This window comes from Euprymna scolopes, chromosome 26, assembly GCF_053919585.1.
Source record: "Euprymna scolopes isolate OS-2025 chromosome 26, ASM5391958v1, whole genome shotgun sequence".
Classification (NCBI taxonomy): Eukaryota; Metazoa; Mollusca; class Cephalopoda; order Sepiida; family Sepiolidae; genus Euprymna; species Euprymna scolopes.
In genome coordinates, this window is record NC_136507.1 from 47,744,883 (window position 1) to 47,771,731 (window position 26,849).

A 26,849-nucleotide genomic window follows, 5' to 3' on the forward strand; every position below is an offset into this window, starting at 1 on the left:
GTAATGTAAAATGAATGAAGATCACAAATAAATGGTTCTACAACATTATTTATTTATTGATAGTTCTCAGAATTCTGTCAAAAATGTTCCGTCGTAAGAGACTATTTATGATTATCATCAAGCTATTACTTTTGTATGCGTATTCAAAACTGTCTCTTTAACAAAGTCTTTCATCTAGGTTACATTGAGGTACAGTGAAAGCATCAACATCTTACAATTTCCAGCCTTTTTTATGAGAATGAGAAGGCATATACTTTATGAATCACTAAATAATTCATTAAATCGATGATTATTTCGATCCATGTGTTAGGGGATAATCAAAGAAATTTAAACACCGTGGATCGAAGTAAAAGTTTACTTACTAACACAAACGCGAGTTTAGTTTAACAACAAAAAATTAATGAATTCTAACAAATCAATACAAAGAAAGACAAGAACCAACGTGTTCAATTTCATTTTTGTACATTTCATAATAGATCCGTGATCATAAAATATGTGTTTGCATAACGCTTTCAATAACTGAATGAGTTCAAACATCTATCCTAGTGAATATATATATATATATATATATATATATATATATATATATATATGCATGCATGTATGTATGTATGTATGTATGTATGTATGTATGTATGTATGTAAATATAAATGTTCACACTTCTTCTGCTGCTCCCGTAAGCCGTAGTGAAGGCAACCCCTCTAGGAGTAGCAAATTTCTAATTTATAAAAACATAAAGCAGAAGACCAGTACCCGCATTAAGCTGGTCTGAAGTTTGACTTATTGCTGGCTATCGTGCTCTTCCTTGTTGCTGGATCTCAACATTTTGAGCAGGAAGAGAGACTTAGCTGTCGTACAAAGCTAAAACTCTGTAAAAACATCTTTGTGTAGATACTCCCTCAGACATTTGTCTAAAAAAGAAAGAAAAAAGTCCTGTGGCGATGAAAAAGTTGTGACGCATGTACGCCTAAAAGGATAAAAGCATGTCATAACTGATCTGCCATCATTATATGTATGTATGTACGCATGTATGTATGTATATATATATATATATGTGTATGTATGTCTTTATATGTACATGTGTATCTAGATCTATGTGTATATGTATGTGTGTATATATGTTCATGTGTGTGTGCATGTATATATACGTTTATGTGTGTATGTCTAGATATGCATATATATGTATGTATATGTGGGTATGTGTATATATGTATGTGTGTAGTTATGTATATATGTATGTATATGTGTGCATGTATATATGTGTACGTATATCTGTGTATGTATATATGTGTATGTATGCATGGGTCTAGGTATATGTATGCATATATGTGTATATATGTTTATATGTGTGTATGTGTATGTATGTGTAAATATATACGTATGTGTATATATGTGTGTATATATATATATATATATATATATATATATATATATATATATATCACTGAAGTCCATGTGCCCGAAGTAGATTTTTAGTCTTGCCAGCGACTTGCACACCCTCAAGCAGACATGACACTGAAGACGGTCATTGGTATATATATATATATATATATATATATATATATATATATATATATATATATATATATATATATATACCAATGACCGTCTTCAGTGTCATGTCTGTTTGAGGGTGTGCAAGTCGCTGGCAAGACTAAAAAGTCTTCCTCGGGCACATGGACTTCAGTGACTGAGGGAGTGGTACTTGTCTGACAAGACGTTGCAAACATTATATATAAATGCATATATATAAATATACATATATATATATATATATAGTAGAGTCAGCTTAACGTATATGTCGTTATGTATGTGCATATATTGTTATTTGTAATAAGGTTTTTCTTGCTAAATTCACTGGAATATTTCAGGGGTTTTTTTTTTTACTGAATGAAATATTAAATAATGCAAGTTGTCAGATTAAATATCATAACACTTTTCAAAAGAAATACTATTTGCGAAACGTTGGGGCAGATTAACCTACATGCGTAGTAAATTCTTTCGTTTTTTTTAATTGCCATTCCATATATGTTTTCAAATAATGTTTTAAATAGAAAACAATAAACCTATGGAATTTTCCCGAGTACTGCTGAATTCACCCATTCCGGGAATTTTCATTGGTATATTCTCTCTTCCAGTGTATGGTCGGTCTTTATATATAAATTTCAAAATAAGTTTTCATTGCAATATATATATATATATATATATATATATATATATATATATATATATATATATATACTAGCAAAAGTACCTGTCGTTGACTGGGTTCAAAAACAGTCTACTGAAAATGAACTCTGATTTATTAAGGTACGATAGGTTATGAAAAGGAAGGGTTGTAAAGAGATAGCTTTGAATTTGGGGTAATTTAAAAACAAAACAAAATATGATGAAAGTAAAAATGAAATAAATAAACCACATAATTTATTATACCATACCTGTTCACACTGAAACACTTATCACAATATTCTGTGGATCTATATTAAAAAAACCTTGTTAAACTTTGTGACATATTTCCAATCTATGGAGGTCAGGCGCGAACGAATACCCCATAATTTTATTATACCATATTTCTTCAAACTGAAACATAATTATCAAAGTATACTTACGCAGAAAGATATGAAAATTCTTTATTAAAGTTTGTACATATTTCCATTCTATGGAGACCCCACAATTTTATTATACCATCCCTACTTAAGTTAAAACATACTTATCAAAGTATTATTATGTACATCTATATCAAAAACCATTGTAAACGTTTTTTTTTAATTTTTTATATTTTATTATTTCTATACTTTGTGGACCAGGCGCGTACGCAGACCCCACAATTTTAATGAATTATCATTATGCCAGATCAAACATACACATTCCTGTGTCTCGATACATCTTCTATCGTTATATGTGATCAGTTTTCTATAACAGTCAACCACATAGGAGCCTATTCGTGACTAGACACACACACACAGACGTGCAACTTTATCTTATAGATAAGATATATGTATATATATATATATGCGTGTGTGCGTATATATATATGTATATGTATGCATGCATCTATATATATATATATATATATATATATATATATATATATATATATATATATATATATATATATATGTATGTATGTTTTTTTTCCGATTTGTCTAGATATTTTTTACATTCGTCGAGCGGTCTTTTTAATTTCATCATGCGTGTCGTATAAAATGCCCCCCTCCCAATTTTTTTTTCAGCCACATACTTCTCAAACGCTTTCTATGGGAGCATCCGATTATCACCAGGAGCAATTGTTGTTGTTATTGTTTCCTTTTTCTTTTCCTTTGAGACTTATTGTATTTATAATCTTTTTCCTTTTTATTTTAACGTGGGTGCAGGAAGCTTGGGGGCGAATTATTGTTATTATTTTTTTGATTGCGATTTTCCTATTCTTTAGATTATTTAGTTTCTTGTTAGTTATTAAATACTGTTAGTATATTCATCCCGGTATCAAATGAGATCCGGTTAAAAAGGGACTGTAGTTTTTTATCAGTATTGCTTCTAGTAATTTTAGTCGTCATTTGCAATTGTTAAGATATCGAATTTTAGTATTGTTAGTGAAGATATGTTTAATGTCGGACGACTGTAGGCTTTTATCATGAGATGTTAGGTGTTGTTTTATGACACTATTAAAAAAATTATAAATACAGCACACCTTAATGGAAAAGAAAAAGAAAATGATAACAGTCGCTTCTGATGAGAATCGGATGCACTGGTAGAAAGCATTTGAGAAGAATATGGCTGAACAACTTTTGGGCGCTATCTTATACAACATGCCAGCTGAAATTAAAAACACCGTTCGGCGAATGGAAAAGATATCCAGAAAAATCGGATAAAAGAATAAATCTTTTGTGTTCAATCAGACGTGCTTGAATATATATTGATTGACAACTAGTGTATTTGTTTTGAACACATTTGATTTTAATTGAATAATTAATAATAATACAGAAGTATTACGAATATTTGGCTGATAAACGATGATTGTTATACGAAAATTATTAATTACCAAAATTATAAATGTATTGCTAAAATATCCAAGCATGAGCCGTATGTTTTTTTGGGTTTTTTTTGTTTTTAATGCAGCGAACTTTAAATTAAAAATAAATCACAGAAGAATAATTTTATTATATAATATGCGGTTTATTCTCAAAATTAATTTTTGACATTCATAATTTAAGTACAATTTCGGGCATGTTGTCCCGTGACCTTCGTGTATATGCGTAATCAAGATTTCAAATTTTCATAACTCTACGCATAAAAATTAGGCTGTATTTCGGCATTGACACGCAGAATATTGTCTTCCAAGTGGTGCGTTGTGTTTGGTTTATCAGCGTAGACATGGGATTTTACATGTCTTCAAAAAAATAATCACGAACAAAATGTCCAGCTGGCAAATCTATTTCGTGACATTATTCATTCATCAAATGTTTTTTCTCAGTAGCTGTGTGGCATGTGACTCCGCCCTGCTGAAACCACATGATGAATAGCCAAACGAAGCTGATTTCAAAGTACTCGATAGTTGCTTAATCTGCAATTAAAGAAAATAAAATATTCAGCTTAAAGTTCGCCGCCTCTAAAACAAACACAAACACATACACTGTATATATAAATATATGCACACACACCCATATATATATATATATATATAGATATAGATATAGATATAGATGATATAGATATCCCTATTTAGGAAGATCAGTGTAATTACATAGCTTATGATGAATGAATGACAAAAGTGTATATTCCAAATTTCATGATGTTGACCATCTTACAATTAATTACATTTATTCAGTTAACATTTACACTTCTTGGCAGTATCTGTTTTATGGCATAAAATCATTCACTTAGTTATTATATCATTGAAAAATCAATGAATCTATTTTGCTCTTTAACTATATATATATATATATATATATATATATATATATATATATATATATAGTCATATTGTGGTTTCTTAGATGTGATCGAAGAAATCACAGAGCTTAACGATAGTGCTAAATATCTAGTAAACTTCATTATAGTATATAATATTGTGTTTATATAAACATTATTAACTGTTTAATATTTCAGCTCTGATATTATTCTAAATATTTTCAATATATTTTAGTACTGGTTTACAAAATTGTAAGCGTTCGCCAATGTTCTTTACAGTTTCGAACTTTGCCAAGAATGAAGGTGAAAACTATTTTAGATACTCAGTTTTTTCTCCTTTAACAGTAATAGAGGAGTTAGAACTTGCGCTCAACTTCATAATGATAACATCCGATAAACAACATCAACATAGAATTCTGCCGTATGACTTGACTCAATAGTTTAAAAAGCTTCACTTTTATTGGATAACACGAAGCTGGATACATTGGCTAATTTATGTAGTCTCAGTTGTTAGCCAAAAATAACACTTTCTTCTTGCTCTGTCACTGTAGACATCATCTTCTTCTTCTTCTTCTTCTTCTTCTAAATAACAATATTTATAAACGTTATTACTAAATATTACTGAAGCAAATGAGTTTTAAAAGTTGCATTAGGAATTTATTCGTTTTGATTTTTCTGGAATACTTGTATAAAATCCATGGGCTACAGCAAATATCAAAACTCAATTACTCTCACTTCTCTCTCACCTCTCTCTCTCTCCTTCTCTCTCTCTCTCTCTCTCTCTCTCTCTCTCTCTCTCTCTCTCTCCTTAGCTCATTCTATGCCGTAGTAGAAAAGTGGAGATATTTATTGTTCGTTTGCCACGTAAGACGTATCTCTCTGTAACATTACTACCACGATACGGTGTTCTTACTCAAATTCTAATCGGACAATTACACTGTACTTATTATTTAACCTATCTATCAAACTAATCCTATCTTTACACAACTTTTCGTCGACATATTCACGGTGTTCTTGTGAATGTTATTATACTATCAATGTAATAGCTGCGAGGGATTCTTTTTATTTTTAGTGTTTCATTATTTCGCTCGTTTTTATGTTTATATCGGCTGACTCTTGTTCCTTCTAGAAAAGCAGTGATTGGCTTTTACTTTTTGGTCAATCTCGTAAAAATCCAAGTGGTGACAACCCTGCTGTCCTGTGAGTGCCCTACACATTTTAATAGAAGAAATGTAAAAACGCGTCTACGTCTGTTTTATTATAATTGTCTCTATTGTTTAGCAATTTCATATGTTTTTCGTCCTTGTTAAAAGAGTGTCGTTCTGAGTATATTTGCCATGTAAAATGTATTTCGTTCTGAGTTCAGTTTCCCACTATTCCGTGAACAGCACGCAGGCTAATCCAATAGATGTGTCAACAGAATGATGTAGATAACAGGTGGGCCAGATTGTTGTTAACTTTTCAATTTACAACGATATAGCGCGAATTAAACTGGATTTTATTGTAAACTACAAATATCGACTCCAAATATTCGTTGCATTATTTAAGATTTCTCAAAAGTGTATTATTTTGAAAGACAAAATATTAATTAACGTGCGTGAAATGTTGGAGCATATTTTCTACAAATGTTCGATTTCAACTAAGGACATTATCTCTACATTAAGAAAAGCTATTAGCATACCAAACTAGAGCTTACATAATAAACTCTTTATTTTATTTTTAATGTCACAAAGGATAAAATATTTGAGCGCAAGGTAGTGTCCAGGACTTTGATAATATATATTACCACACTATATATGGCAGGGACAATAAATAGCTTCATCATGTTCTTAATTAGAAAACTAAATCCTTAGATCTGTGCTTATGCATTTACAAAAAATATCCGTCCTTGTTTCTTGTTTCTATCTATCACTTACCTCTCTCTATCTCTTTTCGTCCTATATCTTTTCTTTTTCCCCCTCTGTTTCATTTTCCTGTTTATTCCTCTTATTCTCTCTTCGAATTATTCACAACAGTCGCCCCCTTTTCTCATCTTTCACCAAGTATTCATCTCATTTTCGCGTGCACCCTTTAAAATTCATGTACAAGTGAACAAAAATACAGTCAAAAATGAGATACTGTATGCACATTATTGCATAGAGACATCAATATATTTAATAATGCTCAGGGAATAAGCACCTTCTTCATAGTTTTTGATATTGTTAATACAGTAATCTGCCTAAGAATTATGTTTTATGTTAAAATACCTTCCGTCATTATATTAATATAGCTAAGTAACATAGCTATTACTTAGATATGTGCATAATAGTGTTTTAATAACTATTAAATAAATGATTGTGTGATATAATTGATTTCTGATTTATTTTATTATCCTTTATTTTATCTTGTGAATCAAAATTGAACGTATGAACTGTTAAATATTTGCACATATATCTAGTAGTATGCTTGATATTTTAAATACACCGCTGTACATCATAATCGCGTTTTAATATCTGATAAAGTATTAACATACTAAAAATTATTAGTAAATAAATAACAGTTTCTCTATTTTAAAACTCCAGTAAACATTAAAAGTTCTTTTAAACCAAATCTATTTAAGTTGGAATGGATATGTTACGTTGTTGCCACATAACGTTGCAATCAACAGTTCTTGCGAGTTCGTGTAACCGTTCTTCACCAATGGCAAGACATTGTTATTGAGAAGTGACAAGGTGGAATAACTGAAACAAAATTATTCGAAATCAGAACTTTTGTTTTCACTTATCAATGTGTATGTGGAAAGTAACTCCCTATGATTATGTATTCGTAATTTATTACTGAAATAGAATTCTCACAAGGAATTAATATGATAAGAAAGTTTCTAGAATAGGGTTTTATGTAGAATTCAATAGGGGCGCCATCATTTGTCACCACCTTCTCAAGCTGTCTGGGAACCATAGCAATTAATTTCACAAGTGATTTTCGTTTTCTTTTTAATCGTGAAATAGTGCTTAATATTATTATACGAATGAGAACCCCTACAAAAAGAAACTATTCAAATTCCATGAGCGATTTTTCTGAAAAAAAAGTATTGCTCTTTTCAATTGTACATCTATCCATCACATTAATTGCTAACCTTAGGTGTTTTCATCTTGATATCTTCTCTACTATTTTATAAAAGTAGTGTGTGGGGGGGGGCGTGCGTGCGTGTGTGTGCGCGTGCGTGTGTATGTGTGAGCTCGTTTCTTATAGACTTGAAAACGATTGGGCCGATTATTTTTAATTTCACGCGAAGTATTTGATGTGTCTAAGAGTGTTTTTACGTGAGTTTTGTGTGGAAAAAATTGATGTTTCGAAAGTCGATATTCGAAAAAATCCGATTAAAGAAAGTAATCCGGTTTTGAAAAAAGTTAACACTTTTATACAACCTTACATTAAAAATGCATTTGAGAAGTTTCATCACTTCACAAGCAGAAAGGCGCAGCCTATAAAATCACCTTAAGATTCTTTTATAAGACTGGGGCGTGTTCAAAATGAATGTTTCTTTTTAGAGCACAATTAAACCATAGTACTTGACTTCTGCACGTATAATTCAAGGGATTACGTAAAAGAAATAGCATAAAACCAACAGTTGTTTTTTATAAAACATGAGCACGTTCGAAATAATTGTTTCTGTTTAGAGCACAATTGAAACATGATACTTGACTTTGAAACTTCAAGTTAAACCATTATTTACAGCTAATTTTATAAAATACAAAGTAGATTATCTACAGTGCAATGTATACTACAATATCTTGTAGATTAAATCACTGTAGGAAGGCTAGTGAAGCTTTCTCCCTGTACACTGGTCACGGGGGCGAGGTCCCTAACTAGAACAGGCAATCAATCGATTTAATTAAAAAATGGCTGATTTCGATGACAATAAAAATATGGACGGTTAGAACATTTTTTCATTCTCATACAATCCCGGACAACGTCTGGTTTCTGTGTTAGTTTACGATAATTGTCGGATCAATTGAAGCGATTCATGAGATTTGACGAGGTGCTTGTGAATGCTATGCTAAATATTTGATAAAACACTATGTTGTGCACATTTTTGTTCATATCATAAATTAATAGATTATGATTACTTCATAATAGGGAATTACTCTCATCCCTTGTATTCATTGCTATATTTTTCTGATAATGCGAATACTATGATTTACTTGGAATTTATTATCCATTTTCTGAAGTATAGCTTAACAATTTAAAAATTTTATCAACTTTCATGACGTAGTCCCAGAATTTCAGTGACAAGAAATATGTTTTTTTTTGTTTTTTGTTTTCTTTTCGGTTTTGTTTCTTGTAATCGCATTCAGGTTCTTTCTTTCAATTTGTGTTAAATGCTTTTTGGAGTTGACAAATTCAATTTAATTTAACTTTACGGTGAGACAACGTTTTCAACTGTTCAAAGTAACGATGTGCACAAATTTACAAAAGCTGTTAAAACTACGTTTTTTTAGTCTAGATAACAACGTAGTAATGCAATGAAAACACGAAAGCGCAACATTACGAATTTGTTTTCAGTTGTAAAAATAATATTGTATATTCTACAAAGGAGGCTATCTTAGAATAGTTCAAATTTTAATGGAAATGTCAGAAATAAACCTATGCAAGTAGACAGTTGACTATTTCATCAATGCTAAATATACGCGTAGATCTATGTAATAATATTAAAATACTGGCCATTTACTTGTGACACCTGTATTTTAATAGGAATTCTAATTTAAGGGGAATAAGATTAGACACATTTTTTTATTCGAGAGAGATAATGCTAGACTGAGGCGTTTTTATTTGTTAAACACTACAACACAAAGGTGAATTATGTTTTCTCTTTGTTAATGCGGTAATTGAATCGTTTATATAATGTTTGGCTGGAAATATGGCTTCTGGTTTGGGAAATACTATTTATAAATGCATTCAGTCGAAGCGATTATGACTTCTAGACTGCCGGATGCTTTTGTACCCCCTACGTTGCTATCTAGCGCGATTCGAACCACTTAAGAATATTTTTCTGTCTTTTTAAATATTAACCCAAGTTTATCTGGGTTCAACTCTACTGTATAAATCAGTTGCCGACAGAGTAGCCACTCTTTGATAAATAAACCAGATCTTTCTCTATGGGATCATTCGCCATCGATGATAGACCTGCCCACCTTTGTAATTCTGAGTTGTTGATCCTACCACTCGATAATTCAGTATTCGCCTCATCATATGAACATCATGCTCGGACAAGTAAACATCTTGTTGAGTTTTTTCTGGCAACACTTTTCATTACTGTTATTGTTGTTGTTGTTGTTGTTGTTGATTTTGTTTTTGTTGTTGACAATCAGCTCTGATGGTGAAAAAGCTCGATGCGAAATCAGATACCCCTTAATTAGGTTGAGATTTTTGGTCTATGTCTGGCTTGTCCACCAAATTCCATTCATGAATGTGCACCAGTCTCTTTTACCAGCATACTGTACTATTTTACAAATAGACAGCTCTCTGTTGTATGCACATCTGAATACGATGTGCATTTATTATGAACGAACGTTCGTTTTCATGTCAAGACCAATGATTTTTGATATTGCAATTCACACAGTGCTGTTGATTGTGTGCAGTTACTAACATCACCCTAACCCTAACCCTCACTTCATACTACTCGTCAGAATTGCTGCTGAGGCACTTTGGTGATTGTCTCACCAGTAAGAAATATGATCCGATTCGGAGGATATCATGTAATGGCAAAAAAATAAAGACTGTTGTACAAATATGACTGAAACTTGATGGACAAGTTATATATTAAGTGAAGTTAGTTTGTACTAAATATAATTTGTTTGTGGAAAAGCGTGGATTTTATTAACGATTTCATAGATTTCCTTGAGAGGGGGGTCACTTTAGAATTAGAAAAGTTATGAAGCTTTACTTTTATCGTCTAAATTATCAGATTATTTCCAATAAAGCGTTTTATTTATTATTTAGTAAATTTAATATTTACACTTTTCACATGTTTCGAGCTGTTGTACTCATCTTCGTTGTCATTTTCGCAGTACATTATAAATATTCAATCCCGTTTGCTAACGCTATTGAGGCGTTGTATATTGGTTTTTTTATTTTCACGTTCAACACATTTGTTGACATTATTTACAGTTTTCCTTATCTGGATTGCTGTTACGTTCATAGCGCTTTGGTGTTCTCTCCGCTTTACTACGCGAAATCTTTGTTGTAGTCAGTACGCTTCCTGCAATTTTAACGTTTTATGTAATCCACTGGATTGCGATGCTTTCATTCAGTGTTCAATTCATTTTATATATCTAGAATTAGTTAATTCAATAGCGTTCATGGATACGCTCGTTAATCTATAAATATAAAAGTGAAAATGTGTGTATGTATGTATGTTTGTATGTGTGTTTGTGTGTCCGCTAAAAACTTTCGACAGGCACAACGAAAATTCACAAACTCGGTATCATCTTGAAGCTCCATCTTTCGCTCGAAAAATATCGAAATATTGGCCAAAAACGTTCATTTTTTTACCCCGAAATCGGCAATTTTCGACAGGGTGGGGGTCAACAAAAACGGTCCTCTCGTTACGACGACCGGTTCTATGCATGCATTAGATGACGCCATGACCTGATTTACTTTAAACAGTCTAAAACTGCCTAAATTTCATGTACGTCGCGGTAGGTAAGTTGGTTAGCGCGTCGGTTCGTTATCTAAACGTTTTGGGTTCGAATCGTGGTGTGAGATGTCTTTTTTTTTCGATTTTTTAAATTTAAATATTGAACCAGTGTTATTTAAGCCATTTTTCACGTAACGTTCGTTTTTCTGTTTTTTGTCTTTTACTTCGCTTATCCACCCCCGACTACACACCCAGAAACACCCGGGTACCCATCGATTTTTTAAAATTTTAATATCTAAATAGGCTTATTTAAGCCATTTTTCACGTGTTCGTTTTTCTGTTTTCTTTTTTGTTTTTCGATTTTTACATTTAACATCGTTCGTTTGCCTTGCGTTAGTTTTTTTGTGTTTTTTTTTTCGATGTTTTGATTACACACCCTTAAATCTTAACGTTGTTTTCAACCCGGTCATTGACCTCATTTGCTGAATAGCTATTGCTTACGTCGTCGTCGTCGTCGTCGTCGTCGTCGTCGTCGTCGTCGTCGTCGTCGTAACATTCGACGACTTCCGTGCGGGCACCTGTCAATTTGGTTCTTACTTAAATAAATTCGAACATCTTTCAGTAACTCATTCTGGCTGGCCGAACGGTTCATGTTTTTTTCACATTTTATTTTCAAACTTCGCCTCAAGGCTTCGGGTTCGATCCTACCAACTTTTAGCCCCCCCCCCGGTTTCTTTTTTATTTAACAGCACACACACCTCCAAGCACCCGGGCAACGCCGGGTACCCCCGCTAGTCCTTTATAAAGGAAACTAAGAAAGTTAAGTGATACAAGATATAAAACACAACATCGTTAATTAAATGGTTTAGTTTGAAACGTTAAGAAATAACTAATAAAACATAATGAAAAGCAATTAACAACACAAAAATAATCATGAGAAAATTCCGCAAATATTTCAGATTCTTTCTGATCTTTTTCTATTTTTGAAACATGAGGCTAGAGGACGGTTCTTCACCTTTATATAACTCTTGCCATGAAAATTGAACTGGATCGTTGAAGATGCACTAGTTTGCCAGCAAACAGCAGGCAAGGTAGTGCCGCATCGTATTGTCTTTCCCTTCAAATGGTTGAATCGGTTTTATATGACCAGTGAAGTTTCTTGTTCTTTGAACTGAACTGAATAAACGGTGTTTCCTAGTCAAAAAGAAGGAATTATAGGGAGGGTATACATGTCAGTAGAAAGTGATTATTCTATAGCCTTCTAGCTAAGAATTGTACTCTGGTCTTTTCCTGAGATGTGATCAGGAACTGAAAATGTCTCGAAAAACTTTTTTCTTAACAAGTCGTTTAGCTGTTCAGGCTAATAAAGTCAATACTATTGATCAATGATAAGGTTTGTAATCCCTACTCGATTTAAAGCTATACGTTTCGTCACTCTATGACGATCGTTATTGTTCATTGTTGTTGGGGTTTGAAATAGCCTCAATAATCAGGATTACTCCAGCTCTCTTCAACACTATCCTGGTATTATAATACAAACCCAGCAATGATAACCTCATGTACACTAAATCCGCTGCATTTTTAACCAGCTGTTACGAATCTTATAATCAATAGTTATGTTAGAAATATATCTAGAGGCGATAGTGTTTGAATATTGCACTGTGGTATTTTTAATGGTAAACCAATTCTAGTGTTCGATTTACTGCACTTCTGTCAAATACTATTATCAAATATATTTGTTTATTATCAGTAGTATAATATGTATATATATATATATATATATATATAGAGAGAGAGAGAGAGAGAAAGAAATAAAGAGAGAGGGAAAGAGAGGGATAGTAGTAGTAGTAGTAGTAGTAGTAGTAGTAGTAGTAGTAGTAGTAGTAGTGACTTCCTTTATTCAGCATTCTAAGGGCATTTTATGTCAGATTAAGCGCACTTCGGTGAATAAATAGATATCGAAGTGACTGACGACCTGAAGGTATCAAGATTAAATCTAGTCGACGCCATAGAACCACTGGCAACGTTCACGTGGCCCCTTCTCTAAGAATCGAGGAATAAATGTAAAAATAAAATTGGTCGTATTGTGCCGATTTCTACGAATTTACTTTTAAAGGCTATGGAATTTTATTATTTTAGTTTAGTAGTAGTAGTACTACTACTACTACTACTAATAATAATAATAATAATAATAATAATAATAATAATGTACTCATTTTTCATGCACCCTCTATCTCAAGTACGTTCACGACAAAACTGGGTCATAAAAATAAGCAATCACATATAGGCTTATAATATACTAAAATGCTACCATTCCAATATCTATAAAAAAACATATCGTTTCACTGGGAATATTTGAAGATAAATTTGTGAATATATTTCAGAACCCATATTCACCGTTTATGGCAGTTTCTTTTGATAAAATATAAACTCTTACTTACTTGCACGTGTATTTGTGTTATAGGGTTTAGATAGTGTAGTTGCAACGATAACCCTTTGTAAGAATGCGTAAATATTCACAACTGCACATTTGCACATTTGCAAGTTGCGCTTTCTTACGGTCCATAAACGGGAATATCAATAGAGTCAGAGGAAAAGGCGACCAAGACAATGGTGGGTTTTATGACTACGCGGCGAAGGCTTAGCAGTTTCTGGTGGGAATCACGAGACACTAATTCGATTTTTTAATGCTATCGGTATAACACGTGTTTTTGAAGAGCGACAGATATTGATTTATAGGGTTATCTATCTGGTTCACAAACCATACAAAACGTACCTGTATTATGATTAGCTTAACACCCTCATTTGTTCTGAAGTGGATTCCTCTCGTTCATTGCTGTTTACTATATAAGGGACCCCCATCCATCAGCCTTGTTAACTAGTAAATGATATTAAATATGTAGAAGATGTACATGATATGTAGTAGATGTTTATTTTGCGTTATTTCGTTGCATATTAAAAATGTAGCAACTTTATCAAAATTGTGATATTAACAAGAAATACAGGATATATTGTAATAATACTAAAATGCAATAAAATTCTACGTTATAATAAAGAAAATAATAAAGGACGAGAGTTCCTGGTTTAATTAAGAAACTAACATTTTCTTACTTTTTAAGATAATGATTCATAATTTGCATTATTCAGACAAACGCTCTCATATTTTGTTATATTAAGAACGTTTCTGCCGGTGTAACCACCGACATTCTTCAGATGCATTTTCTGAAGCTTTAGAAAATTTTAGTCAAACTTAGGAATGTTTATGTCGAACTATGTGACCTGAATTTAATTTTGAGTTTTCATATCAGTCACGACAAGTGCGAAATGTTAATTTATTCATAGTTATTGTCGACTGCATCTTTCCATCTCTATCAAAAAATAAAACAAAGTAACTATTTCTACCAATGTATTTCATTGTTGTCTGTCTCGTTAAATGTTAAAGCAAAACATGTATGATCAGATTATTTTGCTCATTTTTGTTTAATAATAATAAAGCGATCAGTGACTCCTTTACTTTGGATGTTGGAGTGCTGGGTACCGACAACGAATACCTTTATTAAGCATATTCTGTACTTTTGATCTGGAGGTTTAGAAACCGATAAATATACGTAATGGCTTATAACTTTGGACAGGGTGGGACATTTTGACCGAGACCGGGTTACCCTTAGTTTTTTAATTGTGTATGGATGTGAGAAAGCTGAAACAATCTATCATGAAATAATTTATCATTTCGTGCTGATTTTTTTATTTCCGAAAAATTCATAATGAAACGTGAAGAAACAAAAGATGGCCGATAAATAAATGACTGACATATGAAAACAGTCGATAACATTTTGATAATATTAAAGATATAATAATTTAGACATCTATATTAATAAACTTTAACTCAATAAAGTATTTTTTCCTTCTAGAAGTGTCAAATGCTATTTTTCACATATCATAACTTTTCATAAATGTAAAGCTGCATTCTATTTTGAGCAGTTTACATGATTTTGCGCAGTGTTCCCAGAAATAACCTAATTCATCTCTTAAAAATGTATTCGAGCTATCTTTGGCATTAATATTAAAATACGATAGTTTTATATCTGTTTCAAAGATGTCTTAAATATTCCATTGTGACCGACATAGACTTGCATTTTCGGAAATACTGGCACCCAGCTTACAATATTGCATGTGTAGTAGGTCTGCAATGTGCATTAAATTTCGCACTTTCCACTTTCAAATATGTGTTATAGTGTAAGGAAAATAATCCTACATAAATAAAACAGACAAACAGAATAAACGAAGATAAAATATAATGAAAAATAATCACAAAACATCTTCAAGTGGGGAAAATCGAGACTTCACCTCTTAGTTTATTTCAGGTTTATTTATGACTGAAGAAACGACCTAACAATAAACCTATTTATACAATATATAACTATTGAGAGTGAGTAGAAGGCAAAACCCCCAAACGCCTGATAGAAAAATAAATCATAGCTTAGATAAAATGTTTGTAAATCCAATGTAAACTGGGAAGTCCATATGCGGGTAAAAAGAATTAGAAAAAAGGTCGTTTTAATAAGATGGCCTTGAGTATAAAATAATTGTGATGAGCAAAGCTACAAGCATTGCTTAGCAATTTGTATGATTTTAATTAAAATGCCTATGGTTTTCTGTAAGTTTACGCATGCGTAGAGGACCAAACTAAGAAGCAACCTTGACATCTGTTGTAATCCTGAAAATTCATACAGAACTCGTCAACAGCGATGTACAGCTTCCATTGCTACTTTTGTACGAATTGCGACCACAGAGATGTCTGCAATAGTAGTTAAAAAGATTAATAATGATATTAAAACTTGAAATGTTCTTTACATGACAATGGTAACGTAACCTTATTTAGTTGAGTACTAACATAATATTATTTAACGCTTTAGTCTCCTTTTGGTTCATTTTACTCAGTCAAAGTTCTCAGAAATCAAGGGGCCTCTTCCTAGGAGCTAACACTTTATTTCTATATGAGCTGCATAGATATTCGAATAGTCCATTAAAGTTCTACTTTATATCTCAAACATTGAGATAAGGAAGTTAATTTTCTTTTTCTCAGTTGACCATTTAAGTATATTATAGTATTTCTTTATTGTAGTCTATCGGTTTTACTGAATTCTAGTACAATAATCAATCTTGTCTGATAGAGTATCCAGTTTTGTGCCGTTATTTGAGGTAATATCACTTGGAGAAAGTGCACCATTCCTCATAAAAGCCAATGTAGGTTAGTTATAGCAAAGAAGTATCATTTGGACCACGAATACTATGTTATTAGGAATATTTTGTGTTTACTTGTAATGAAACGTATCATGCCGAGTTGTCCTGTAAAGAGAGAGTCCTTAAACACTCGAGGATAGTGCCGAGTTCTCTCTAGTAGACATTCAAGTTCTCTCCTTAGTTTATAACGTGACTTGATATAATCACTCTCAAAGTTCCTATAATATATTGAATTAAAAAAAAGCTCTTAGTCAATTAGCATTAAAAATGTGTATTAATGTTTTAAATGTGTCAGTCATTTATGGGCCATAGCGTAGAAACACTATCAAAAAACAAAATCCAAACACCTTAATACACTAACTACATAGGGACATCTATAACAACAAATAAATGAACAACTAAAAATAGTAAAAACGATGAACGATCGAACAAATATGTAATATGCGCACATGTAGCTCCATGGTTGAGCAATTGGACTGGCGTCATTTATGTCGGATTCAAAACCAACCTGAAACAGGTCGATAATGCTTGTTACCTCAAACTTAGTCCAATAAGACAAGGACAACACTGATTGGAAAATAAAGTAATGCAACTTTTTTTCGAAATTTTTATGATTGCAAATATACCTGGTGTGGTATAACGATCTCCTACGTTCGTTTAGCGAGAAAGAATACAGCTGGCAAAATGATTCTGTCTATAAAAATTATACGAAACACAGGATTTGAACAATTAGATCAGACAAATGGCGAACGTTATTGACAATAAACTGGTGAAATCTTCTTCTCAAGATCTTGTGGTTCTCTCTGTCATCTCAGAATTGCATTGATTTGTTCTTTTTTTACTTCAAATCCCCAAGAGTACCATGACGCTGTCAGAAACCTTTTAATTCAGGCCACAACCTCTTCAATCAAGTGATCTTGCAGGTACCGAATATTTCCCCATAAATGGATCAAACAGCCAAAAAACATTTTCCTCAACAATCCATGATGATTCATAAAGAATAACCAACACAGCAGGCAAATGTTTTATGATAATTGACGAAGCAAATGGAAATAGTAGAGTCTACAATGTCCAAAAATGTGAGATATCTTTTCATCTGATGCTGTACTTGTATATCATCATGATATAAACGCTAAGATAAAAATGATAACAGCAAAAGCGAAATGTGTAATATATTTATATTTATTCATTACATTCTGCATTTTTATATAAAACAATAAAAAATACCATCTACCGAAACAAGAAAAATATATAAATTCATTAAGATTCGAACTGTCATAATTACTGGGTTTTCACTTATTATAGCTTATAAAGTCAAGTTTTAAATTTTAGTAATCTGTTTCCTAAAAAGATGATGTTTCAACTAAATTAGTCAGAAGGGTATTTAAAACAGTTAAATATAAATTAAACTTAAATGGGGATTCTGTACAAATTTTTAACACAAGTGAAATTTTCTACAATACCAGTGTCTCCTGAGCACTCTTTCTTTTGCCGATAACCTGATGCGTGAACGAGCTGGAAAATGTGCCAAACGAAATCCGTTCTTAAGAAACTTCCGCCGCGTCAAGTTTCAACGACATATTCTCCTCTATCACCTTACCCTGATTCAAATTAAGACGTAGCCGATTTTTATGCCTTGTATATTGTAGCCGAAGAATATAATTGAGTGTAAGTTTTATTGAAGAGGAGTATACATTTTCACATTTTATGAAAGATCGATAATGTTTGTAAACGATTTAAAGAATAACAAACAATTGTTTTATTTAAATCATTAAAACACACGGAGAAGTTTTCTCGAATTATCCTGACTTATTTCGTCCAGGAATTTAATTTTTGGATGGTATATTTGTGCGTCACTGCTATAAGTGTATTACAATTTCGTTAATCGGCTCAATGAACGTTCTGGCTGTCATTCAGGATAATCTTCCTCCAAGTTTACACGTTATCTCTACCGGAGCTTCTCTAAAGGAACTGAAACTACCTGTAAATAATGGAAGATTTTTATATTTAGGTCAGATTCCTCTCGACCATGTATATTAAGAACATCAAGGGTGTGATTCTACGTCCCGTACGGAAAGTTATTCACCATGAAGAAGTTGACGACAGATTATAACTATGCCCAAACCATTTTATACGCATCACCTAGAGCTCAGTTAATTTGGATCTATTAAGCAATTCACGAAAAGTCATCTAAGAAAGGTACTAAACCTTGGTACCCAACTAAATCCTTTGTTTACATAAGAAAGATTATGGATAAGAAGCGCAATGCACATTCAAGAGTTATTAAAGATTTCCAATGTGAAATGTTAATGTATTTTATGAAAATAAAATATTTTCAATGAATTATTGACAATTTGCGTGAAAAAATTGAGAATCAATCCGTCTAAATAACGAATGTTGTCGGCAAGAGATATTGATTGATTTTGAAACTTTTAAAAGAAAAGTTGAATGAGTAAAACGAGATGTTAAGTTATTCATATTAGCACGATAAGATTTACTGATGTCTTTTTTATCCGAAATATATCGTTAACTATAAAACGCAATTCTACACATGTTGATACTCTAATGAATCTCAGTTGAAAGAAAATATTTTTCTAGACAATTTAATAAAAATGGATCTGCTTATATTATGAATTATTTTAATTTGTGGTCATCAATATTCATTTAATTATCAATTCATTATTATTAATTTATTATTGCTAATAACTGTAATATCATTGTAGGTTATTATTAGATGTTTTATATGTTAAAAATATACCATTAACGTATAAGCATTATATGTTTTACAATGTATTAAATATACCATTACAGTTATAGTAATTATGCTTAAGGTATATGTTATATATTATGTACATAATTAAAATTATATAACGTCATGTTATACTAATATGCATTATAATTATCGTCGTAATAATTATTTTTATATCATATGTTATTACAATAAAAATAATTATCATAGCATAAGTTATATATTATGTAATAAAATAATTATATCTTAGATAATTTAATTATTAATAAGGGAAATTCTAATTAATAATGTTCAGTCGATGTCATATTGCAACGTGACGTTTTGGAAAACGGTTTACCAAAAGCAATTAAGGTCATTTACGTGAAAATTAAGATTTTATAATTCAAATTAATAAATTCATTAACAAAGGTATTTCTCTTTTTGTTTTTTGTTTGATAAAACATGGCTCTCAGAGCATTACAATTAGTTATTGTTGTACGTAGTGTTTATCATCTACTCTTTCGGAGTGGGTGGAAATGCTGCAGAATGGCCAAGTCAAGTGGAACATCGGTGAATGGAATTGAAAAACAAACATGACATTAAAACAGGAGAATTAACTAAGTAAATAATAGATATTATTTCTCCAAATATCCGGTGTTGCTGAATACACATACACTGTGTAAACTAATTTAAGTATATACACACACATACACATATACATATATACATGCATTTGTATATATATATATATATATATATATATATATATATATCGATCTATCTACTCGTTTAAATTACTCGTTTGAAAACAATTATCTCTTCTTTTCTAAACGTTGAATACAAGATAAAAAAAAAGCAAATTCGCACAATTTTTTTATTCAATTCAAGCTAGCCCAAAAAGCTGCTGAAACAGTTCGCGATATCAACGCAGCATTTTGGCCCAGGAACAACTACTGGACGCACAACACAATGGTGATTTAAGAAATCTCGTAGCGGCGACGAGAGTCGATAATGAGTGTAGTGGTCGGCCATGGGATTTTGACAACGATCAATTAAGAGCCTTGGTCAAAGCCAATCCACGCACAAGTATTCCAGAACTTGTTTCTGAATTAGACGTAATGTATACGATGATTTCCAACCACTTGAGGGAGATTAGGAAGGCAAAAACACATTGATAAATGGATGTGTCACGAATTTGACGACAACCAAAAGAAACGCCGTTATAAAGTGTCATGCTCGCTTCTTTTACGCAACAAGAGCGGTCCATTTCTATTCTGGGTTGTGACTTGCGATGAAAAGTGTTTTTTTTTTTTTACGACAACCGGCGAGCTGAACTCTGGTTAAACGCCGACGAAATTCCACGGCACTTCCTGAAGCCATAGTTGCACCAACAGAAAGTCATGCTGAATATTTAGTGGTCTGCGACCGGTCTCATCAATTACAGGTTTTTGAATGCAGGTTAAACTATTATGGCGGAGACGTGTTGTCAACAAATTCATGAAATGTATCAGAAACTTCGACAACAACACCCAGCATTATTCAACAGAAACGAGGCAATTCTCCTCCACGACTGCACCCGACTGCATGTTGCTAAACCGACCCTGCAGAAGTAGAACGAATTGGGCCACGAAACTCTGCCTCATCCACCATGCTTTTCAGATCTCTCATCTACCGACTCAAGCATCTCAACAACTTTCTGCTAGAGAAAGCTTTAAAAACCTAAGCGATATCAGCAACTTCAACGTTTATTTGCCCGGATGTTTGGAGCAAAAAAAAAAAAACCGCGACGCGAAGGCGGAAAAGAAAGTGAAAGATACGAAGCGAGAGGAAGTGAAAAACATCCAAATTTATCGATGTCAATCAAAAAGTTTACTTGCTAAGGTGAATGAGTTCACGCAGGCGCAGAAATGAACATCTGTCTGCAGGCCAGTTAAGCTTCCTGCTTTCTGCCTTTTTATTTGTTTCCCCAGGATGTTGGGAAAAACCAGCTTACCACAAAAAGAGGGACCTCTGTCAGTGTCCAAATGAATAGCAATTGTCTGATATGAAGGGTTTTCCCCATATTGATCAAAGCTAATTGCCTTTCTGGACGTTCCAACCGAGAAGGCCGGCAAATGACTTCGTTTCGATTAGTTTCGCTTTATTTATACGAAAAAGACAAACAAACACGCAAAAGGATGGAATTTTTTTAAAGTCGTTCGCAAATCGGAGATATTATAATCTATGAAGTATCAGGAAACTTGTAAATAAATGTAACCTCGCTGTGAACCTCCACGAAAAAAGCCTTTCTTCGACATACAAAAATGCGCGCTCCCGTTTTTCATTTTATATAGAAAGATTTCTGAATTAATTCATCGATATATATAGCCATGTTATATATCATTTTGAAGCGCGTTTGTTGCTCTATCGAATCGTGTTATTCGATACCGTTCTAAATCTCTTCATTCATTTTTTGCAGGTTTTTAGACAGCATGGACAATATTCAAATCCGATCTTTTTGTTCCAGTTCAAACTAGGCCTAAAAGCTGCCAAGACAGCTCGTGATATCAATGATTCGTTTGGCCTAGGAGCCACTAATGAACGTGTGGCACAACGGTGGTTCAAGAAATTTCGCAATGGTGACAAGAGCTTCGAAGATGAAGATGGTCGCGGCCGGCCGACTGCAATTGATAACGAACATTTGAAAGCCTTGATTCAAGCCGATCCTTACAAAACCACACGAGAAGTTGCTGTTGAACTTAAGGTCGACCACCCAACTGTCGTTTGCCATTTAAAGCAAATAGGAAGTCAAAAAAGTTGTATAAATGGGTGCCGCATGAATTGAACGATAATCAAAAAACTGTAATTTTGAGTTGTATTCTATGCCTCTTCTGCGCAACAAAAACAACCTATTTGACGAGTGGATTGTGAAGTGTGATGAGAACTGGATTTTCCACTACAACCAGCGACATTTGGCACAATAGTTGGATGCCGGAGAAGCTCCAAAACACTTCCTGAAGCCGGAATTACACCAAAAAAAGGCTATGGTGACTGTTTGGTAGTCTGCGCCGATCTCATCCATCACAGCTTTTTTTTAAATCCGAGCGAAACTATTACGGCGGAGAAGTACTGCCGATAAATTGACAAAATGCACCAGAAGCTCCAGCGTATGTGCCCGAGATTGGTCAAAATAAAGGAACCAATTCTCCTCCTTGACAACGCTCATCTGCATGTTTCTCAACTGATGCTGCAGAAGAAGAACGAATTGTTTCATTCGCCATATTCACTGGACCTCTCGCCCACCGATTATCACTTTTTCAGGCATCTCCACAACTTCCTACACGAAAAATGCTCCAATAGCCGAGATGATGCCGAATCGGCCTTCAATGACATCATCGCTTCCAGAACTCCGGATTTCTATGCTAATGGGATAAATATATGCGTTTCTCGTTGGCAAAATATATATCGATTCTAATGGTTCATATTTCGATTAATAAAGTTTATTATGAAAGAAGTTATGATCTTTTAAAGTTGAATGGAAAAACGGCAATTTTTATACCAACCTAATATAATATACTGGCTATATGTGTTACATTACATGAATATATAAATATTCACTTATAAGTGTGTAAAATATACTACGTATGTGTTAAATTAATTGTGTATATAGAAGAGTTATTTATGGAAATGTAGATAGCTAATGTATACATATGCGTATATGTGTGTCGACATTTGCTAATTTCGACAATAATTAAATTCGGTGTGAATTATATCCATGTGGGACTTTATAAGGTGACATACGGACGCGATCATAGTCTTTATGGTTCTGTTTTCGAGCCTTAATATAATCGGCCGTACTGATGAAATACATGCCCATTGATAACTATTTTACATGTGTGTATATGTATATATATATATATATATATGTGTGTGTGTGTGTGTGTGTGTGTGTGTGTGTGTGTGTGTGTGTGCGGGGGGTTGTATTTATATAAGTATTTTTTTAACGTGGTGCATAATAAAAAACAGAAACAGAAAAAATTATTTATATGTTTATCAACGTTTCCTTTAACAATTCAAGACCTTCTGTAAATCAATTATCTCGAGAACGTCTTGAAAAAGTTGTCCCTAACAATAAATTCATCAATATTCATTTTTAAGAGATGGTAATCAGTTGAGAAGCGAGGATATTTATTTTCCCCTGACGGATCACATTATCGTTCCATATTAACAATTCTTATCCTATTGTTAATGTATTTTAAAAATATTATAACTATTATTGAAATTGATATTTTGCTAGTTGTTTGTTTTTGCTTAAATAACTAGCGCGTGTACTATATGTGCTCTTGTTAATGGTATGCATAAGAATAAAGGTATTATTTCGAAGTTGGGATAATAATATTTGTTCATGAAATTGTCTAGTAATAGCATTAAAGCTTGTCCATAAGATTATGGTGCTGATTTGTATACGCTTTTTTATCTACTATCAAAGTCACATTCTTCTTATGGCAATTTACATTCATGTACATTTTACCTATCCAAAAGCAAACTCCAGAGGGGAAGAAGTATTAGTAATAACATGGCTCGATTTTTTTTTTTATTATTCAAAATAATTAGTTTTATTTTTTATTAAGGTAAAGAATGCTTTTATAAATTATAAATTTACTACCTTTTTTATTATATAGTCAATTTATATTTGTTTACAGTACAGGAATTTTATTATGTATGTAGGGGAGAATTATATTTAGATAGAAATTATTTTTGACTTGTCGAATTTGTTCGTCGATTATGTAGTATGAGCGATTTTACTGAAGAAAAATCACCCAGAAAAATATCCTAACATCTTTACTGATAACCACTTTTGATGAGTAACCCAGACGACTGAGAAAACAATCCGTTAAAAACGATTATAGCGATTTTATCAGCAAGTTCTTAATAAAACCTCATTAGTAAACTGGAGAAGATCAGAACTAAATTATTTATTTTCCATAATATTTAATGACATATATATGTGTGTGTGTGTGTGTGTGTGTGTGTGTGTGTGTGTGTGTGTGTGTGTGTGTGTGTGTGTGTGTGTGTGTGTGGCCTAGCAAGACCACAACGGAGACAAGCGAATCTGGTGTGTAAAACAATACTTATAACATAAAGAATTACATTGCTTAATCACCCAGAAAAATACTTTTTGCGGAAAATCGAAGCTTTTTTCCATGACACTATATATACAAATGTAGGGAAGACTACCAGAGCAGAAAATATACAAATGTAGGGGAGACAGCCAAAGCAGTAAAACCGAAGCTGCCTTCCAGGACACTATGTATACAAATGTATTCAAATTTGGGCAAATTTATTGGTTTGAAAATATAGATTCTTATTTACCAATTGTCATAAATTTTAACCATAGAATAGTAATATAATCTTCAAAAAGCCTACAAATGTCCATGTAGTTTCGTCCTATCGAACCAAATATATGAGCATTTCAATATCCACTTTGCTTACGAGTATAGATATATTCACATATAAATATACTACCATTTTTGGCAATTTTATAAGTTCGAAATCTCGGGGACTATTGATCAGAATTTTACAAATGAAAGTTCTTTAGAAAGTTAATGACCTGACTTATGTAGTTAACTATGTGACATTTGCCCTTAAGGTCGCACATGATTGTTTCACAAAGTGGGGATCATGTTTCTATATTAATTTTATGTAATATGAGCACTCACTATTAGGCCAACTTTTTTAGGTGTCTGTTTTTTTTAGGGATGGTGTTTATTGTGGTCTTGAGGACCAACACAAACCTTAGCTTATAAAATTTGGTTTCGGGTGTGCTGAAAACGAATATCTTATTTAAATTTTCCGCAAATAAGTATTTTTCTGGGTATCAAGTAAAAATATGCGCGCTCTTGCGTGTGCAACAATGGTCACCACTTATGACATAAAGAATTAAATTGCTTAATACCCGTAAAAATACTTATTTGCGGAAAATGTAAATGCGATATTCGTTTTCAGCACACCCGAAACCTATAGAATACAAGTTTTATAATGTAGGTTTCGTTTTGGTCTACTAGGCAACAATTATCAAATAAACACTATTTCTAAAAAAAAAAAGAAAAACAGACGCCGCCTAAAAGGTGGCTGTAAAGTGGGTGTCCATTTTATGTTAAATTGAATAGAAAGGAGATTTTCCACTTTTTCAAACTATAATTTCTTCATATCTTGGAAACTACTCATTTCCTGGGATTTTAACTATTTAGTTATTTTCGTTTTCAGCAACCTCGAAAACCTTTTCAATTTTAACGAATTTTTTGTTGGTGAAAAGATATTGCACCTTTACCAATATTTCAATCTTAGTTATTTGTTATTCTAGTTTTGCATATAAATTACAAAATATCTGATATTCCCCAAAACCTCTGGCCTTGATGGGGGGGGGACTAAAACTTACTGCTACGGTTTCAAATGATATGAACTAATAGGAAGGGGAAACTCTATTCCAAATATTTCTCATAAGTTATATCTCCCCTCTGGGGGTTTCTTACATAAATTAATTTCACAGTCTATAAGGATTATTCGATACTAGAGATATTCATAATCGTACCCTATTTCCAAAAGGATGTAATGTAGTATTTTATTATCACGACCGAATGTGCAAAGGTGTTCGAAAGTTACATAAGGTAGTGACTATTACATTTGTATGTGGCAGCTGTTGTTGCAAACTTACGATACATTTTTCGAAAGGGGAATTTCTGCGCCTACTTTATGAATATAGAAGGGAAGATATAGCAATGATATCAATAGTTTTATTTTAGGCAGATGAATATGAAAACTTATCCGTTAAGTGCCTTTTAAGTTATAAATGTTTGATTTTGTGTATGTGCAAAATTAATGCAGGAGTAATGTTTTATTCGACTCACCCTGCCATGGTCAGTTCTTTTGTTTTCAATTTTGACCCCATAGTAGCGAGTTTTCTGGGCTAAAACCCAAATCCAAATTGTGCTACAGGTCTGAATATCTTACATATAATTTTTCAACTCCGTACATTAAATATTCAGAGAAGAGTTTGGTAGCAGCGCTTCGCACACATATTGACAATATATATATATATATATATATATATATATATATATATATATATATATATATATATATATATATATATATTTCCTTTTTCTTTTTTCTATCCTCTTTTTTTCTATCCCCTTTTTTAGAGAGCTCTCAATTCATTATAATCTCTTTTTATACTTTTTTTTGAAGATCTCCATTTTCTTTATTTTCTCTATAATCTATCCCATTTTTCATTTTTCTTTTTGGCGTCGAGAGGTTCCAGGTCGCCTGATGAAGTCTCTTTGACTGAAACAGATGGCTATTTGTAG

The 26,849-nt window shown here is 32.5% G+C and overlaps 1 protein-coding gene across 2 annotated transcripts in view; it reads left to right on the forward strand.

Annotated features, from left to right (window-relative positions):
• Positions 1 to 26,849, forward strand: part of LOC145248005 (protein kinase C-binding protein NELL2a-like) — an 841,882-nt gene that overhangs the window by 629,691 nt on the left and 185,342 nt on the right. The window lies entirely within an intron of this gene.